The sequence below is a fragment of the Bos grunniens genome, chromosome 8 (assembly GCF_055505025.1).
Source record: "Bos grunniens cultivar Pamir isolate PY7600 chromosome 8, Bosgru_T2T1.0, whole genome shotgun sequence".
NCBI lineage: Eukaryota > Metazoa > Chordata > Mammalia > Artiodactyla > Bovidae > Bos > Bos grunniens.
This window is the reverse complement of record NC_141172.1, coordinates 108446103-108466750: the sequence shown is the minus strand read 5'-3', so window position 1 is coordinate 108466750 and position 20648 is coordinate 108446103. Positions and strand designations below refer to the sequence as shown.

The window sequence follows — 20648 nt, the reverse complement described above, 5'->3', positions numbered from 1 at the left end:
GTATCAATGCCTTAGCCCCCGTATCCTCGCCCCTTTCCTCTCTCTGTGGTATGGAGAGAACTTTGCGTCTCCTCAGCGTCTCACTCCTACGTCCTGCCCACGTAGAGAAGCACTCGCTTAATTCTGGGAGGTTACACGGGCTCGTGCCTACACATACAGAAAAACAAACAGTCTTAAGTACTCAAAGAGAGGCACTAGATACAAACGGACCCACACGGGCACCTCCCCAGACAAAACCACACTCGGATAGTTACGCACCGACACACAAGCACCCGCATACCCAGAAACACTCGGATACTCGCGACGCGCACAGCTCCAGACACGCTGAAGAGCATCGCGACGCGGGGGTCTGCGCATACACGCCACATACAGTCCCTCCGGGTGCACACACTCGGAGACGCGCCACCCTAGCCCCGGACCCACGGGACTCCCTGGGGGCTCTGGCTTCAGCCCACCCAGGCCGCCCCTCCCTCCGAGGAGGAGGCCTCCCTTCCTCCGTCCTCTCTCCGCTCCTCCTCCTCCGCCTAAAGATGCACAAAACACTCCTCGGAATAAACCCTGGCTCCTGGCTCCTCCCCGCCCGCCCCCCGGCAGCCGCTCCCCCATTCATTTTCGCCCGTCGCCGGTAAGTCCCTCCCCCCGCGTAGCCCGGCCTCCGCTGCTCCCCGCCCGGAGACCGCGGCGCACTTGGACTTCCCTCTCCATTCGCTAGCCGCCTCGCTCCCGGGCCCCACGGCTGCGAACTGATCTGGCGCGGGGAGGGAGGGAGGAGGCAAGCGCAGGCGAGCGAACGGGCGAGAGAGGGAGAGAGCGAGCGAGCCACCGCCGGGGAGCCGGGAGGCAGAGGCAGTAGTGACCGCCTTCCGGAGCCGGGATTCATGCCTGTCCTCGGGACCAGCGAAGGGGTCTTGACGGCTGAGTATGAGCCAGGCTGCTAGGAGCCAGGGACCCCCACGCCTGCAGTCCCCGCGCCGTTCCCGGTATGCGAGCTGGACGCAGGGCTCTCCCAAGTTCCCTCCGAGCCGAATAAAAAGCGTCCGCCCGCAGCTCTCCGCCAAAGACGGACATTGACTCCAGGTAAGGCAGCGCCGGGCGCCGCGCCGGCAGCCCCGCTGCCCTTGGAGACCGCCCGGGACCGCATGCGGGGCGCCCCCGCCCGCCCGGCCCCTCCCCCTCCCTGCACCCTCCCGCGCTGCCCTCGGCCGCCCCGCCGCCTGCGAGTCCTCGCAGGTCCCCAGGAGGGAGGGGTGTCTCCGTATTCTGGGGCGCAGAGGGTTAAATGCGGGTCTCAGTAAGTGGCGTGTGTGTTCCCAGCGCGCTCCCGACGTGTGTACCATGGTGAGAACTTGATATGGTGCTAGTGTGTTTGCGTGTGCGGCGTCGTTTGCGTTCGATGCGTGTGTTTGTGATGTGTGTTTGTGTGTGTGTGTGTGTGTGTGTGTGTGTAGGGGAGGGGTGAAGAGAGGTCCTGTAACCTACTTAAGGCACGATGTGTGTGCATGTTTGTACGTGTGTGTTTGTATGTGCGCTCTTGTCTCTTTTTAATTAGGTCTCTCCGGCGCACAGGGAATCGGATCCTTGTTTTAGGATCACGTAGCCATCGGGAAACCCGCTGTGGACTCCCTCTGGGGCTCTGGGCTTGGGATTTGGCGAGGATTCTGGGAACCGGGATGGTACCTTATTCAGCCCAGTGTTGGTACCCTTGAAGGAAGATTTCTCCAAAGGATGGGGATCTGCTGCACTTGGACTCACCGTTTAATATGAAAGAGAAATGGCCAAACTGAGGCAATGAGACGCTGTCACTTTAAATCCCACACTGGGCAGATTCCAGGATTCTGGTGGGAATTTGGAGTCACTGGGTAGTGGGTGACGAAAGGAGAGAAGTCATCTGTGGACTCATCTGGGGCTTGGCAAGTCCGGGTAGAGTCTACCCTGCCTCTCTCTGTTTGTAATCATAACAGCATTACAACCCCTCCTGCTTTTGGTGCTCTGGGGAGGATCTGGGCAAGTTTGCATGGATGCCCCTCAAGGGAGAGGAGAAAGGGCCCTCAGGGACTTGCTCATCCATCATAGCTACAGAGAATCGCAGAAGAAATCTCATTTGGGGGCAGCTCTGGGAAACATGGTAGGAGATGGATGGGGCACTTTCCTAAGACAGGTCCGTCATTCCCTTCCCCATTCCAGGCTTGGGCAGTCCCAAGAGAATCTTTTCCTATATTGTGCCTCCTCATAGCTCCCCTGGGCTTAGGAGGGTACTGGGAGAAGGCAGAGAGGCAGTGTGTGTGTGTGTGTGTGTGTGCATGCAAGTGTGCGCATCTGTGTGTGTCTGTGTTTCAGTACTGAGGGAGACCTACAATTTGGGAACTGGTTGTGGGTGGGGAATTCATGGTGGAATGTGGCGGTAATTGACTTAAAACTGCTGCTGATGTGCACCTCGCAAACTGCCAAGGGCACACGGGTGGTGGGAAGAATCTCAGTAAGAAAGACAGTCCCTCTTTCCTCTTTCCTCTTTCCTCTGCCTCCTAGGAGGCGGCCCCGCTAAGTCCCTTGGCCTCCCTGGCCAGGTCCTGTTAGGCTTGGATTCCAGGGCCAGCCATTGATTTGATTCCCGGATGCCTCTTAAAGGCTTGCCCTACTCAGCAAAAAATGCTGAGTTTTACTGCTGTTAGCATGGCTTCCAGACTCCGGCAGCTGTTACTTTCCCAAGGTAAGAGGCAGCCATTCAGCTCTTAGGCAGTGAGGCTCCAGAGGACAAGGGCTGAGGTGCTGGGCCACAGCCTCTTGTCTGCCTCAGCAGGAAGGGGCTCCTGAATAGGCCTTCTAGGGGGAAACATAAAAATATACTTGTCTTAAATACTTACATGTATTTATTTCTCTTCCGGGGAGAGATAAAAGCTAACGTGTTTGCAGGAACCTGCCCTGGCGGGTGGGGGGCGGTGCTACCTGCAGGCACGTGCAGACACCCTGCTCTCTGGTCAGAGGCTGATGTCTCAGGCGGAAGCCTTCACACGGCCACAAGGAATCTGCTTTGGGAAACTTGGGTCAGAGCAGAGGTCCCCGGTTCACTTTGCTTGGGGTGTGGGAAGGCAAAAGAGGAGACCCCATGTTAGGAATTGCTCTCATCTTATTTTTTTAAAATACGTAGACAGTCAAAGCTGGAAAGAATATTAAAGAGCAGACAGCAGGAGTCTGCAGCAAGAGAGGACGTGAGAACTCCCCAACCTTCTCCAATGAGTTGGTGGGATGGCCAGGTCTAAAACCTGTAGTGCCTGACACCCAGATCCATGTCCTTTCTTCTTATATCGCTCTCCACCCCGACCCTGCCACCACACTCCCATCCAAGGTAATCACTTGTCTTCCCTCATCAAACTTCTCCTTTCAGAGATGCATTTCAGAGCTGCTCCATCTGGAAACATGACCTGGAGAGAAAAGGTCCAATGCTTTAATCACAGTCCCTATTAGACAGACAGAAACACGCACACACACACACGCATTCAGAAAACATACATTCTTTCTCCAGTGCCTTCAGAGAATTACGGACAGCCAGAGACCCATACTGACCATGCCTAGTAGACAGAAGCCAGCAGAGCATCTGGACTGTCCCTGAGCTCTTTATTAAGAAATGCTTTGCTTTACAGAAAGCCAAGTGTCCACCCATCTAGTGATGCAAATACTTCAGGCAAATTCATTTCTTTACATTAAGGAGACTTACCTCTATACAGTCATATGTATTGCCGTCATAGGAGCATACACAAGCACACACACATACATGCAGTCACCTGGACACGTGCAGATTCAGAAACCCTTTCTACTTGCTAAATTTCCCAGAACAGAATTGCAACCTCCACACCAAATTGCATTCCCCTATGTGAAAGCATCACCCACACAAAGACTGGGACTTATAGTCCCAGGGAAGGGGAAGTGTAAAGTCCTATGAAAGATGTGCTCTTAAGAAGTCAGGATCAGGCCCAAGCAAAAGTGAGCTCCCGGACTTCTTGGTGCTTGGTTTCGGGGTGCAGGTGAGCATGGAGGGAGAAAACAGGAGTTTCAGGCCCATCTGCAGTAGAGCCTTTCCACACAGGCTTTTCTGGGGCTGGATGGCACTTTAGCTCCCAGAAGGGGGAGCTGTGACTCCATTTCAACCATGAAGAAACAGCTCAGAGATTCCAAATCAGCTGTTGGGCCCCTGTTGAGTTTAGACAGCCCAGCTCAGGCTGCAGCGAATATATTTGAAATTGTACAGGCAGGGACCCTAGAAACACTCTCCCCTGGCCACTCCAAATAAGACATCTCCTCTTAATGCTTACAAGAGTTTATGCTTTTTACTGGAAAGTCCTCTATTTCTCTGGAAAGATCTGTGCCCAAGGGGCCTTCGGTTGTGGGAAGAGGCAGTTTCCTATTTGCATCCTCTCGCTTATCCCCCTCCCAGTTCCCCGGATGAGATCACCAGTACCTATCGCCTGAACAGGCCCCCAGGGTTAGACACATCTGCTCTTCTTCCCTCTTCACCTCCCCCCTGCTAAAATCTAAAGATGAACAAATTGTCCACTAAACTCCAGGTACTCATACTATAGACAAGACGGGAGTCATGTGAAGAGGACAGGTCTTCAAATGTCATTCTCCAAATAATTCCCCTCATTGTTCTCCATTCAAACCCCTTCTGCAAGGAATACCTCTGTCTTTCCTCCATCTCACAACGTCAGCCTCACGTTTTAAAAAATCCTACCTGTATTTCAACATGCAGCTCAAATGACTTTTCCAGGAAGTCTTCCCCACAGCTTATTTTGCAGTTAATCTCTTTCTACCCTGTCCTTGCATATAATTTTGTCTGACACTCTGTTTTAGCTTGCGTCTCTCCTCGCCCTGTCTCCTAGCTCTTTGGGCCTGCATCTTGCTTGCCCTCTTCAGTATGGTCAAAGATCTCAGGAGCACCTTTTGTCCCCAGGAACTGACACAGGGTAGTTGTTCTAGAAACGTTTGCTGTTACATCTGAAGCCCAGACTCATCAGCAGCTGTAATTTCTTTCTCTCTTTCTCTTTCCGATAATTGTTTCATATTCACTCAAAGCAATGCAATAATGGCTTCAACACCACACCCCCTTTGCCAACGATGTCGGGACACCAATAATGATACACAGGCCGGTAAACTTCTGTCCTTCTTAGAAATGAAAATTTCCCTGCTGTGTTCCAGGGTCTTTAGTTTTGTCCTTATTTAATCTTCCTTCTCACCCAATGAGACAGATACAGCCCCTTTTTTACAGAAGAGGGAAGTGAAAGGATGGAGCGGGCCCTCCACGCATCCGACAGAACTAGATGTTGAGTCTAAGACCGCCTTGCTTCGGCATCTCGGCCTTTCCCAGTGTATCGCTGAGTTAATGGTGGCCGTCGTGGACAGCCAGCAGGGTTGGGTTGTTCACTAGATGCCAGGAAGAGTTGGGGGGCATATCATTAACTCTTTGAAATTGATGTTTCATGATGTATTCATCAAGGAATCTCAGTGTTTTAAGATTTCACTGTAACCAAATCGTTCTCATCATTCAAGAATTAAGAATCCGTTTTGTAATAACCATAACACGTGGCCACTCAGCCTCATTTCTAGTACTTTTGGCAATAGTGACTTCTTTGTCACACAAACCAGCCTATGTTGTCCAGGGAGAGCTTTGTTGAATTGTTTCCTCACCTTGACACTAGATCTGTCTTCTGTTCACGGGTCTCTAAAACCGTGCAATACAAGTGTAATTCTCTTCCAGTCTTATAACTGCAAGTATTCCCTTTCAGACTGGATGGGCTTGTTTTCACAGCCCTGTCTCCTGTACTATCCATTTAGGCCTCTCACCAAGCTGGACGTTGTCCTAGGCATTGTCTAGTTTATCTTACTTACAGTGTAAGCCACAAAAAGGAGAGGGGAAATTGAGTGAGGATTAAAAGGAAGGTTCATTCACGTACTGATTTGGCTAGTATTTATCGGCTGCCTACTATCTTTCAAGACTTGCTGTAGACCCGTGCTGCCACAGAACTTTCTGTGATGCTGGATAGGCTTTCCACGCTGTCCAATATGGTGGCCCGTAACCACAAGGGACTGCTGAGCACTTGAAACATGGGTAGTGTAACTGATAAATGGGTTTTTAACCTTACTTGAGTTTTATTCGTTTTTAAAATCTGAACAGTTGTATGTGGACAGTGGCTACTGTATTGAATAGCGCAGATCTAGACATGAGAAATGTAGCATCAACATGGTCCTTTTCTCGTGGAGCTGATGATCTAGTGGGGAGAGATTGCTAACAGATGAGTAAATACATAGGCAAGCAGAATATAATTTCATATAATAGTAAATATCATGCAAGTAAAAACTGGGGCTAATAGGCTAGAAAGAAATGTAGGTCACAGAACTTTAGGGTCATCAGGAAAAGAACCTCCGGAGAGGGTGATATTAGAACTGAGATTTAAATGGAAAGGACCCACCCAAGCACGTGATTATGAGGGGAAATTCTATCGAAGGCAGAGAACAGTGATGGTGTCACTAGGCGGGGTCAGCCTCAGGAAATCTACGGGATGGTGGGACTGAAGCTTTTGCCTGAGAAAGAGAGCATCATAAGATGAGAATAAGGTAGGGAGAGGCCAGATCACAAAGGCCTCATACAGGGTGAGCGGCAAGAAATGTAGACATCTCCCCTTTGAAATCTCCCTGCCTAGGAAGTAAGTAGTCTGAGGACTGCGCTGAGGAGAGTTTGGAGATTGACAGAGCTCGTCGTTACGTATTCTCTCTGGGTTTCCATCGTGTCCATTTTTAATCAGTCATTTCAGTAAATGCTTCTAATCTTAATTCCTAGTCCTGCTCTGAGTGCTGTGAACTCTAGAAATTCCCAAATCTAAAGGGAGGAGGGGAGGACCTGAAGAGGGAAAAATGGCTAGAAAAGGAGGAGGGGGATGGATACCTGGGGAGAAGGTAATTGAAATGAAGTCTGATGAAAAAGGATGAAAGCTATAGTCAGTTAGGATCAGCAAATATTTATTGCATCTCTTGTCTGGGAAAGGCCTTGAACAAAATGGCTTAGGGGGTATGGTGATGAAATCTGCCAGGATTAGACGAGATCTGCAAATCCATAAGTGATTGTCTTTCATGGGGGACTGATTATTGTCATTTCAGAAGTTCTGGGAGACTTTGCAGAAAGGGAAGATTCAAGGAAGACACAGAGGTGGTGATGGTGGGAGGAAGGAGGCTGTGACTATAAGGTGTCAGAGATCAGAGACGATATCTTTTCGTTTTATGTCTTCATTAACTCCAAGTCTCATATACTAAGACCACAGGGACTCAGGGTACCTGATTCTAGTCCTAGCTCCCACCACCATGTATCTGGACTACCTTAAGAATGCATCTGCCCTTCTCTGACCTTGCCTTCTGCAAACTGAGAAGGACCATACAGTGGCCTGCTTTACAGAAGGGATTTGCTCAGCTTTATGGAAATGGTGCATGACGAAATTCTTGCAAAAGCAGAGAGAGAGACCCACACATGATAGTCACGCTTCATCATAAGGTACAGATGTCTTCTCAAAAGCAAATCAAAAAGAAGTCATGACTCAGGGCACAGATTGTGACTCAACATAAGGTTGCTGAGTGGGATAGCTCTGCCTTTCTTGTAACGCTTAATATCGGAGTGATTAAGTGGTAGCATGAAACCGGCTGTCCTCTTGGAACATGGTAGCCTAGAAAGGCCGCCTAGAAATCCATAGACAGTCCTTGCTACTGAGGGGGCAGAGAAGACAATTAAGAAGATAATAAGACTGAGGGAAAAGTGAAATTAATTTCTTTTTGCATGTGAGGGTGAAGGGGATCTTTATTTCTCAAAGGAACTATATGTTGGAGATTGCAGGTGGCCTGAAGGAGAACACACTGGAAAAGACAGGCTGTGGGAAAGTCAAGGGTGGGAAACCGCCTGGCCTGTCTGCTGCCCACAGGTGGGCACCCGTAGGAAGGAAGGCCTGTGGCGGACATGGAAGGCATCGTTCTGAACAAATCTTGTTCTCAGTTTGTGGAGATTTTCTCACGGGGTGCAGAGCTATACACAACAATGTCAGGCCATCTTGGGAACAGCTAAGAGACGGTGTGCCCCCCAAGGGTGAGGAGGTAGATGCATAAGGCAATTAACAAAAGCAAGATGCAGTCGTTTTTGTGCAAACTGCAAAGGTCGGAGCAGCGGGGCTCCCAGTAAATGGCCCATCTGAACAGCTAGAACCGTTTGTAAGGGTTAACCCAATACTGGCCCGCAGGGGTTTCTGAGATATAATTTATCTAGCCTTTCAGAGGTCCTGCGAATGAGCCAGTGGGAACCTCTCTGAGAAATAATGGATCCAGGGGGTATTGTGGAGCCGCCGAGTTACAGACTACAAGCTGATTCAGATGGAGGGAGGGCAGACATTTAGGATACGATTGCTCTTTAGAGAGCTCCCGCTTCTGAGTGGTCAGTTCTTACACATGTGAATTTCTCGTGGGCCATGGGATCCCTAGAGATTCCGGAAACCTCAAGATCAGTCTGGAAGAGCGTCTGAGCACTGTGGCAGAGACTCTACCTTAAGTGTGTTGGGTTACACAGTGGTTGATAAGCTGAAATTCTCACAGAATTTCATGGGTTCTGAATTTACAGGTGCATGGTAGGGGAAGGACCCACACAAAGCCTTAGCTGACACTATAAAAACATCTACACAAAACAGAGGAATCATTAAAAAAAAAAAGAAAATCAGCACTTCCGTGTATTGGGAATTCAGAGAAAGATGGAAATGTATATTACCCAGCAGGGGCTGGTAATATGGTTTTTCTGTTGGGACAAATTTTGGAAGCATGACTCTTTGAGATGGCAGTGGGCCTCATCATATGCCATTGCCAGGGGTAGATGAGGCTAGGTGGGGAGGGTGGTGTGGCTGAGAGGGGTCATCAGGAATTTTATTCTGAATGCATATCAGCAGGACAGCATCATTCAGAGTCCAGTGAAGCCTTACAAATGATCCCCGAAAATATTTCTAGATCAGCCGGAATTTTACCTGCCCTCTCCTCTCATTTCTAACGGTGGGAATTATGCATTTAGGCAGAGCCTAGGATGGAACTGGAGGAGATCTGGAAGGGTCTTCACCCACAGTGTTCAGAGATGGCTGAAATGTCACAGTGAGAAAGCCAGTGTTGAAGTGGAAGAGTGTGTGTGCCAAGCACGTCACCAGTTCCTTGTGTGGGGACGGGCGCTCGATGTAGACGTCCTGCCGCATGTTCTCAGCAAGCTCGTGCATGAGCGGTATCACCGCCCATTCGGCGCTCGGTGCAGGGTTGCCGCTCAGTCGAGGCCGCGCACGGAGCCAGTCGCATCGAGGATTTGTACTATTTCTGTCCTGCTGGAAAGTGCAGTGGCTGGAAGTTGGTCGCCGGATTTTGTGCCACCTCTGCCACTGGCTATCCCTGTGACCTTGGCCAGATTACCAGTCTATTTTCTGTGCCAGTCTCCTCATCTGTAAAATGCGGGTAGCAGTAGTCACTCTTCATAGAGACATTGCGGGGTTTTCATGAGTACAATGCCTGACAGACTATCACCATTATATAAACGTTAACTATTATGACTGGGTTTTTTATTATTACTCTACCCTGTTGCACTAGACGAGGTATTGCCCATGCCTCAGGTTTGTTCCCCAACTGGAAATGTTCTGTAGGAAAGAGATTATCCCTAGGTTCGAGGCACGACCTTGCAAACGAGCTTTCTCAATCGTCTTTGCCAATCCTGTCCCCTAATGTGGCAATGTGATACCAGCAGGTAGGGGAGAGATGAAGAGAGTGGGAAAAGGCCAAAGATTCAAAGTGATTGAGGCAGATTTTTAAATTCTTTCTGTCACCGTGTGTCCGAAACCAGATATGTTAATAGCTGTACAATCATCAAAAAGTCATCAGGGCTTTTCGGCCTTAGGGCTGAAAAGTCATCTTCAATATGGTCTGGGTCAACTTTCTCATTTTTTTTACATATACATTTTTTCCTCTTTAGGATCACACTGAATCTGAGTTGGTTGTGGTACCTCGTCCCCTGCGGCCCGGGTCACTGTAACTTGGTTTGATGCTCTCATCTTTCACTTTTGGTAAGGTCTGGGTATTCAGCAGATGTCTATGGGCAGGCAGCTGATTGACAGCAGGTTGCACGTGCTCCCGGGAACCTTGTTTATCCTTCTCCTCCTCACAACGACTCTCCACTGTCTTGTCTTTATCATGTATCTTACCAACTGCTTGCATAGCTTACCATGTTTCATCTTATTGAGGCTTCACAGTCACTTTCTGAAGTTGGAATTATTCTCCCCATTTTCCAGATGAGGACCTCATGGCTCAGAGGTGAACAGATTTGCCCCAAGATATGCAGTTAGTAATAGCATGACATCTCAGACCCATATCAGGCACCAAACATAACATCCTTCCACTGAACTGCCCTCCCTCCGCACACCCCCTAAGGCATGGTCCAGTCCTTAGCAGCTTGATGGCTTCCCCAGATCAAGGTGGATTCTTACTGTTTGCTCTCTACTGTTTCAGTCCAGGTACATTGTTTCAAATGTTTAAGCCTTCCCTCACATCAGCTCTGCCCTTAATCCCAGTCTTGTATGTGCCTAAATGAGAACGGCATCTATCTTACATGTTCCAGGAGATGTTATAAATGGTGCCATTGGGAGGACACTTCTTAAATCTCCTTAATAGCCTGCATTTTGCTTTCTCTCTGTCTTTATCTGTCGGCATCATGAGTATCTTCCACTCTTAGAGTGCTTTCTGGCTGCCAACTCCATAGCTGCTGGAAATAGACATTTAACCTCACGGTGCCTCAGCAGGAAACCTCAGCTCACCACGTCTATTTGGACCCTCAGTTGCTGAAGTTCCTGTGTTGTTGAGACTAGGACCAGTGGTCATAGAATAAGCTCCTTTTTCACTCTGAACTCCAGCCAAGAACCACAGTCTTACTTTTCTTGAGAACAGAATTGCCAAAGCCACTTCCGGTAACAGTAGCAGGTTTAAAAGTAGCTCAGGAAATAGACGGGTGGAGGTGGCATGAATTGTGATAGGCAGATGTTGCAAGACAAAAGCAATAGTTAGATAGAATATATATTATGTTTTATATATATATGTATATATATATATAGAGAGAGAGAGAGAGAGAATATGTATATGTGTGTATTCTCTCTGTATATACAGATAGATATCTAAATATAATCTCTCTTTTCACACACACACACGCATACACATGAGTGTATAAAGGATTATTGAATGTAGTTGAGAACAGGTAGAAAGGAGAAAGGCAATAAATATAGAGGGAAATTTCCAAGGCAGAGTTCTCTCTATTAATGAAACATGAGCCCAGATACGGTCATAAGATCATCTGTTGTCAGAATGTGATCGGGGAAAGGGTCTTCCAGCTGAAAATGGGATGGGGAGATTGGGCTGGGGAGAAAGAGGGGGTGGAACAAATTGGGAGATTGGGATTGATGTATACACACTATTGACACTGCGTATACAATAGATGACTGATGAGGACCTGCTGTGTGGCTCAGGGGGCCCTCCTCAGCGCCCTGTGGCAACCAAAACTGGAAGGGAATCCAGAAAGGAAGGGACCTGTGTGCACAGAGAGCTGATTCATTTTGCTGTACAGTACAAACTAGTACAGCACTGCAAAGCAGCTATACTCCAATAAAAATTAATTAAAAAGAGGGGAAAAAAAGCAGTGATACAAATGAGATGAAGCTGGTCAATAAACTTACACACAAAAAATATTCAGGTTCTCTAGTAATCGAATAAATGAACATAGTAATGTGATGCCACACAACATCCTCAAAATGTGTTTTTTTTAGTGCCAGCATCCAGTCTTGGCAAGAACGAAGGGAAAAAGACACTCTCCTGGGGCGTTGGCAGAAATCTTTATTGAATACAACCTTTTATGAAATGCGACTTTCATTCTTTCATTTAAGAAACAAACAGGCATTGTTTATCGAGCACTTGTTCTGTGTAAGACATTGTTCTAGGAGCTGTAAATGCAGCAGTGAGCAAAATCGACTCAGCCCTACCTGCTTGGAGCTGACATTCTCGTGGGGGAAAAGAGAAATAAATAAACAAGCAAACTTACAGTGCGTCAGGTGGAGGCGGAGCGTAGTGTGATGGGAGAGGGCGGGCTGATTTGGCAGATGGGCAGTGGCGGTTCCCAGTGAGATGTTGGGATCCGGCAGAGGTCTGTAGAAAGTCAGGGGAGAGCTCTGCAGACATCTGGGAAGAGCATTCCAGCTAGAATCAAGTCCCTGAGGTCAGCCTGTGTTCCAGGAACAGTGAGGAGACCAGCTGGGGCTGCGGTGAGGTGACCAGGAGGAGGGAGGGAAGAAGAGGGGGTGCCTTGGGGCAGGGGCAGATCCCTCTTCCCATCTCTACCACCATCATTGTCTCTGTCCCTTTTTTTAAAATAAGATGCAAATCCTTCCATTTTAAGAAATTTCCCATTCTAAGAAGTAATTAATTATTTGTGTGAAAAATAGGAACTCTATTAGAGTGTTCGGGGAAAAAAAAAAAGAAATAGCAAAACAAAGCATATCGGGGAACATCTAGAGTCATTCAGAATGCTAGCAGGGAAGCACACTGATACGTTAGGAGGTGGGGTGAAAAGAGGGAACCCGTGAAACGTGGCCAGCAGTGGTAGCTCCCTGATGTTCGGCTATGAGAATGAACATCACGTGCATAAAGCACTTAGCAGCATGCTTGGCATACCGTACGTGCTGGATCAATGGCACTCATGATGACTTTTATTGATATGGATAAATTTTTTGGTATCCTAAATTAAAAAAAAAAGCATAAGGTACAGAATATTGTGTATAGCATGCTATTTTTAAAAAGATCCCTAATATTTGAGTGATTATCTTGGGTGATAGGCTATGAGTGAATTTCAGTCTCTCCTTTATACGTACCTGTAGCGCCTAATATTTCTTTAATGAATGTGTGTTACTTGGGTAATGAGTGTTTTAATAGTAGGATGTGGTGGACCAGTGAACAGTTCTTGCTAGAAAAAAAGACCCAAGGTAGAGACCTGTGCTTTAATGCAGAGTTTGCTAAATTTCTAAGTCATTTGTCCTAAACCAAATTTAAATGGACTCAGTCTTTTTTTATTCCTTGATCTTGGCCTGAGCAATTGTAGTTATAAAAACCAGGTATTTGGTAAGTAACTTATGCAGTGCAGTATACACTAACGTAGCTATCGTGCCTTGGAAACAGACTGAGTCCATCGTCACCTTGCCGTCCACCTAGAGAGATCTACTGTATCTGCTTGGCTCTGTTACTCTTGTTTAAGAGTTGAGTAAAGGGTTCCAAGGCTTTAAAAGAATGACTTGAAATCATTGGTTTAAACATTAAACAGTCTCTAAAGGGGATTTAAAAATGATAGATTTGGTCCTCAATTAAGTCATTGTCTTGAGCTCTTTTGGAGGATATGTATGGCTCTGACATATCCCCAAAGGCTAAGTGGGAAGAGAAGGCATATAGAAGACTGTGTCTTTGCTACCTTTGTAACCCTGATATAATTGCCCTCAAAGATTGAATGAATTCACAAAGGTATACATGAGCTATATTCAAGGCAGCCTCTTCTGGCAATGAAATACTTCATAGGAAGCCTGAGGAGTGAAAGCGTGCCAGTCCAAGTAGCCCAGGAGAGGGTTTGTGGTGTTGTGGTTTAGTCACTTAGTCGTGTCCGACTTTTGTGACCCCATGAACTGCAGCATGCCAACCTTCCCTGTCCTTCACCAGCTCCTGGAGTTTGCTCAAACTCCTGTCCACTGAGTCAGTGAAGCCATCCAACCATCTCATCCTCCTGCCCTCAGGGTTGGGACAGGCAGTGGCATTGGAGGGAAGGATCAGACTTCATGGAAATGGAAAGGGGACATTCCACATAGAGGAAGTGGTTGGCACAAAACCATGCCCGCAAGCTTGTGTCTGTTTTCATCACAGAACCATAGAATGTTAGAACTGAGCTAGAAGGGACCTTAGGCTCCACCACACCTGACCCTCCTCATTTCTTTGAGATAAAACAGTGAAGGCTCTGACGGGGGAATGTCATGGCAAAGGCCTCGATCTTTTAATAAAGAGGTAAGGGTGTTAAACCTAAAACCCCCAACTCTGGACTCCCAGAGTATTGACTCCACAATTATTGACTCTTGGCTCCACAATTACTGACTCTTGACTCCACAATTATTGACTCTTGACTCCACAATTATTGCACCAACAGAACATTTTCATTTTCCATGGTGCGCATGCTATTCTGTAACTCTGAGAAAATGTCTTTGTGTGGTCAAGGAAATTTGGAAATTGCTTCAATGATTTACCCTCTTCTTGGTATGTATAAGCACATTCAAGGCTCTGACAAAGTCCTGTCATAGAGATTTTTATTTATTTTTATTTAGTTCTTAATGTTTTATATGGGGCTTCCCTGGTATAACAAATGGTAAAGAACCTGCCTGAAAGGCAGGAGATCCAAGTTCCATCCCTGGGTCAAAAAGTTCCCCTGGGGAAGGCAATGGCACCTCACTCCCAGTATTCTTGTCTGGAGAATCCCATGGACAGAGAAGCCTGGCAGGCTATAGTCCATGGGATTGCAAAGAGTTGGACATGACTGAGCGACTAGCACTTAATTTTCTACGTAGCTTACTTTGGGAAACTTTACAGTAGGCAAGTCTGTCTCCCATAAAAATAAGAATATAGTGAGTATGGAAAATGTTTATATAAGCAATTCTGATTGTATTATTTCAGACATGATTATCGTATTAAGAAAATAATCAAAGGTGAGTAAAAAGGGAAGTTTCCCAGATTTGACATAAATTTCACCTTCGTTCCCCTCTCCTCCTTCCTTCTGCTTTGCCACTGTTTGTCTTTGCCTCCCCATTCCCCTCATCTATCCCTCTTTCAGTTTATTCCGGCTTACCCCTTACTTTTCTTTGTGGAATTACCGTGTTCCACCATCTGGACAGTCTCCAGTGGATAGGACGTCTTTCTGATCTGAAGCTCTGCTGGTCTGATAATGAGACAGATGTGCATCATGAGGTCATACAGAGAAGCTGGTACTGAAATTGGAGCATCACAGCATGTTAGGGAGAAGAGAGGAGATCTGTCTGGGTGAGCCATGAGGGGTGGCTGGATGGAGGAAGGGCCTTCCAAGTGGAGAGTGGGAGATGGAATGGGCTTGATCAGATCTGCGGTTGAGAAAGGCAGAGAGGGGAGTGGGGGAAGGGGAGAGGGGAGTCTAGAGGTCGGGTAGTAGGTTATCAAAGTTGTTTAAATGACCAATAGAAATCTCCTTCTAGGCTTCAGTCCAGTTCAGTTCAGTTGCTCACTCGTGTCCGACTCTTTGCGACCCCATGAATTGCAGCACACCAGGCCTCCCTGTCCATCACCAACTCCCAGAGTTCACTCAGACTCACGTCCATCGAGTCCATGATGCCATCCAGCCATCTCATCCTCTGTCGTCCCCTTCTCCTCCTGCCCCCAATCCCTCCCAGCCTCAGAGTCTTTTCCAATGAGTCAACTCTTCGCATGAGGTGGCCAAAGTACTGGAGTTTCAGCTTTAGCATCATTCCTTCCAAAGAAATCCAAGGGCTGATCTTCTTCAGAATGGACTGGTTGGATCTCCTTGCAGTCCAAGTGACTCTCAAGAGTCTTCTCCAACACCACAGTTCAAAAGCATCAATTCTTCAGTGCTCAGCCTTCTTCACAGTCCAACTCTCACATCCATACATGATGTGAGAAAAACCATAGCCTTGACTAGAGGGACCTTTGTTGGCAAAGTAATGTCTCTACTTTTCAATATGCTATCTAGGTTGGTCATAACTTTCCTTCCAAGGAGTAAGCATCTTTTAATTTCATGGCTGCAGTCACCATCTGCAGTGATTTTGGAGCCTTCTAGGCTCAGGGAACTGGCAAGGGAGCGGATGGATTGGAGAAACAGTGAGGTGGGACGTGCGAAAGGGAGGGGTTAAGGATGACTTCCTCCAAGGTTCTGCCAGACCTAGGCCTGCTCTCTCTAAATAGTGCTTCCAGAAACAGCAGGGTCTCAATTATCTCACCGTGGGCTGTGAAATTCTAAAAAAAATAGTTCTCAAAACAAAATTAAGTTTAATTTGCTTTAATTGAAAAATAAACACATGCCATGTACAGCATTCTTTGGAGGAAGAGGAAAAGCTAGAAAATGAAATGAGCAGTTGGTTGTGGTAGACCCTTAATTATTAGAAATTCTGAATGAGAATTGGTATTGGTTGAGGACATTAATTGGAGTTACATTCAGGAATGGGACCTGTAGGCCTTCTCTGTAGGCACTGGTTTTCTTAAATCTCTCAAGAGGTTGTTTTTATTATTATGAAGAACATTAGAATGGAGTAGAGTCTGTAAAAATACTGAATCACTATGCCATATACCTAAAATTAACACAATATTGTAAATCAATTATACGTCAATTAAAAAAAAATGAACATTATAAGGCAGTTGTGGAATAAAGGAGTACAAAATATGGGAATTGGGGTTTCCTTGGTGACTCAGCAGTAAAGAATCTGCCTGCAAGGCGAGAGGCACAGGTTTGATCTCTGGATCAGGAAAATCCCCTGGGGAAGGAATGGGCAACCCACTTCTGTACTGTTGCCTGGGAAATCCCATGGACAGAGGAACCTGGTGGGCTGCAGTCCATGGGATCACGGAAGAGTCGGACACAACTCGGTGACTGAACAACAGCAAAACAAAACGTGGAGTCAGACAATTAGGGTTTGGTCTTTCTCTGCCACGTCAGCTGTGTGAGCTTTGGTGAGTCCTTTCATTTCTTAGCCTCAGGCTCCTCATCAGTGAAGTGAGCATACTAATCCCTACGTTATTGGATTCCTCTGAGGATTATATGACTGATATGCTTGAACGTTCTAACATACTGCTAAGAAATGATGGAGAAGGAGGGGGAAGATGAAAGAGGAATAGGAAGAAAAGGTGAAGGAAGGTTAAAAGAAGGCGGAGGAAGAATCCTGCAGAGAGTCCAGTGGAGTCACTCAGTCACGCAGGATTTATCGAGAGCCCACCCTGTTCCAGTGCGGGGGGCTGAGCCTTGCCTCTATGGCACCTCTGACAATCAGTATTCTCAACCACTAGGCCGTAGCATGGAGTCAGAGAGGCAGGCTGGGTGGAGGGAGGTGTTTGGAAAGCCTCGAGTTGTGTTTTGGGAGCCTGTATCTCAGGTGGCCCGCCCTCTTTCTCTTCACTGCCGCTCTGCCTTCCCCGAGCAAGTTCAGATGCCGTGGCTCTGACGCAGGTTCTGCGTATCACATGGGGACACAGTCTGACAGTCACTCTCATGTCAAGGTGGTGGCGGCTTGGAATTTTTAAGGCTTAAGTGTCTCATTCTAATGATACCAGCATGTTAGAATCATAGTTGTAGAATCTTAGGGTAATAAAAACTGAGAGTCAGAATCTCATGGACTCATCAGATCAGATCAGATCAGTCGTTCAGTTGTGTTCGACTCTTTGTAACCCCATGAATCGCAGCACGCCAGGCCTCCCTGTCCATCACCAACTCCCGGAGTTCACTCAGACTCACGTCCATCGAGTCAGTGATACCATCCAGCCATCTCATCCTCTTTCGGCCCCTTCTCCTCCTGCCCCCAATCCCTCCCAGCATCAGAGTCTTTTCCAATGAGTCAACTCTTCGCATGAGGTGGCCAAAGTACTGGAGTTTCAGCTTTAGCATCATTCCTTCCAAAGAAATCCCAGGGCTGATCTCCTTCAGAATGGACTGGTTGGATCTCCTTGCAGTCCAAGTGACTCTCAAGAGTCTTCTCCAACACCACAGTTCAAAAGTATCAATTCTTCGGCACTCAGCCTTCTTCACAGTCCAACTCTCACATCCAAAATGACCACAGGAAAAACTATAGCCTTGACTAGACGAACCTTTGTTGGCAAAGTAATGTCTCTGGTTTTGAATATGCTATCTAGGTCTGGACTCATAGAAAATAATATTAATGGAATATAAAAATCAAGCCTTAGTATCAACCAAATCTTAAAAATCATAGACTCAAGAAATTAGAGTCTCATGGAAAAGAATGGCATTTTGTGGTTATCTGGTCCACCCTCCTTCCTAGTTCCTGGAAAATACTAACATAGCATTAAAATTACCTTCTTGAGAATCTTTGTACAGGTTAAAGGTATCCATGCAAGAAATACAGTGCTTAATGTCACTGATGGTGATACACTGGCCAAGGGCCACTGCTGGTGGAGACAAGTGGAATTTCTGAACATCATGAATGTCCTCGATGGGGGAGTAGGGAGGGCCATTGTTGACTTTACTCTACCCGAGACAAACACTTAAGTAATAGAAAGCTTGAAGCAAAATAGAAGTCAGGGACTTTGCTCACTGACCATCCCTGCTGTGATTATTCATGTTGTCATTTTAGAAAATAGTCCCCTGAGCATCAGTCTTCTTTCTTAGGACCGTGAGCTCTGGGAGTGTGGGAGTGATACGTGGCTCTATGTGACTTCTACAAGGCTTCTAGAAAAGTGCTCTGCGTAGAGGACCTTGAGGCCTCCAGCCTTATTATCTTTTCTCTCCATAGTTTCTTCCTGTTTACCGAAGGTCAACTAGTGTTGATCCCTGTCTTTGCTTGTGTTTCCTCTGAAGTGCTGGCTTGTACGGCCAAGACTTTTCTCTAAAAAAAACAAAAAACCTGGCGTCCATTTTGTGTGGGGTCATTGTTTCCTCCACATCCTCTCACAGGTACAGAAGGAACCAGGACTGAGTGTGTAAGCGCTTTGCTTTACACAGTGGAAGCTGTGTGTGTGTGTGTGTGTGCATGTGTGTGTGTGTGCACCATATGTGGACATGCGCTGCCACGTAAAATGTGAGCTCGATTGCTTGCACGAGCATATACAGTTGTATCTAAATGTGCTCCTGGATTCCTGTGTGCATTCCTACGTGGATAAACTTGTGCGACATGATGTGCTTCTGAGTAGGTGAGATGTGTAAATGATTCTGTGGCTCTTGACATCTATTTGGTGAGCATCTACTCTATATCTGATATTGAAGACAGTGCCTCCATAGATGCAAATCTATTGCATTTACGGCTATGAAATAAGCATTAGAGTTTCTATTTTGAAGATATGCCAACTAAGGGTCTTAGGATTGAAGTGATCAGGGCTGGCATTTGGAATGGAGTCTCTATATGAAAGACGTGTTTGTATGTTTTTGTGTTTGAGTGTGTTGATATGTGAGTAGGGGAGTGTGTGTGTGTGGACTTGCAAGTTTGTTCATGGGTATATAGGTACATTTATATTTCTCTTCTTAACGTGCATTTCTTAATACCTGTGGACGCCTCTCTCTATATTTATATATGTGTGTGTATGTATATGAATATGTATGTAGTAAATATATATACACTGGCTGGAACAGTAGTCATCCAACAGAGAAAATCTGTGTCTTTGGATGTGGGGGCCAAGAGACTGTGGAGAAGCACGTCCGTGAGGCAGAGGGTGGAAGCTTGGTACAGTCCTTCCACGGTGCTGACATGACCATGTGCTTTGCAAGGATTCTTCACTACAAGTTCTTAACCCCAGAGATTTTTTGTTTTCAAAATAAGTATATTCAGGACCGATCCAGACCCATATCCGATCTTCCTTGGTAGTGCTCTGATTTGAATGTACTATAAAGTCCCCTCAGCAGTTCTGAAGAGCATCCTTAACTAACAACTTCTGCTCTCTGGCAGCCTTGCTTCAACAGAGGTTCCCAAAGACTGGTGTGTCTGCATCTTTGCAGATATTGATTGACAGGCAGGATCCTAGTCTCCACAGTCCTGGAGCCTCCCTCAGAAGTTCATGGTCTGGACCCAAGATGCTTTTGAAAAGCATCAGACATGTCCATTTCAGGCAACCCCAAGACCACAGTGAGTGAAATATTAAGGGAGGCTTTAAAGACAGAAGAAGAGGGAAGCAAAGAAAGCAGATATCCGAGGGCATCCATGATATGGATGCTGAAGGAGGGGAAAGAGATAAAGAATCGGGAGAAAGGATGCAGAAAGGTATCAGAATGTTCTGTGTGGTCCCTCTGGAAGGTACAGGAGTAAAAACCCACAGGGATTATTTTCTCTGTGTTCCACTGATGTTATTTCAGCAGGAACTCTCTGAGGCAGGCCCTGTTTCTCTGTTTTACAGATGATGTGGCTGAGGTTCAGATTTAAGTGATTTTTTTGAATTTGCACAAGAACAGAGCTGGGATTCAAACCTAGGTTTTCCTGCCATATGCTGTCTCCACCCTCCCCCAAACGTCCCTTCCCTATTTCCTACGCTGAGGTTTTCCTTAGACCCTGACCTGAACCCACATAAATCTCAAGCAGTCTGACACCAAGCCAAGCCACATAAACATCCCACATTCATTGTTCTGATGCTCTGAGGGGCTGAAATAGAACTTTGAAATTCTTTTTCACTTTTAATTAAAAAAAGATTTAGGCCAACCCTGGGTTCCCAGTTCTATTTAACTGCGACTGCTTTTAACCGTTGCTGTATTTTTATTGTTGCAAATGTGACGCACCGATCCATCTTCCCTGTAATGCTCCTCGGTTTCTGCTCCATCTGTTGGAGAGAAAACATTTGCAGAAATCTCT

The 20648-nt window shown here is 46.7% G+C and overlaps 1 protein-coding gene across 3 annotated transcripts in view; it reads left to right on the top strand.

Moving 5' to 3' along the window:
- The first annotated feature begins 659 nt into the window (after window positions 1-659).
- The window catches only part of BRINP1 (BMP/retinoic acid inducible neural specific 1), a 197073-nt gene continuing 177084 nt past the window's right edge, over window positions 660-20648 (top strand). Inside the window, exons 1-2 of one of the 3 annotated variants that reach the window (XM_086414610.1) lie at window positions 660-1077; window positions 10016-10106. The gene's annotated coding sequence lies outside the window, so the exon portion shown is untranslated. The remainder of the gene's footprint in view (window positions 1078-10015; window positions 10107-20648) is intronic. The other 2 variants (XM_086414609.1, XM_086414614.1) reach the window with 2 other exon arrangements.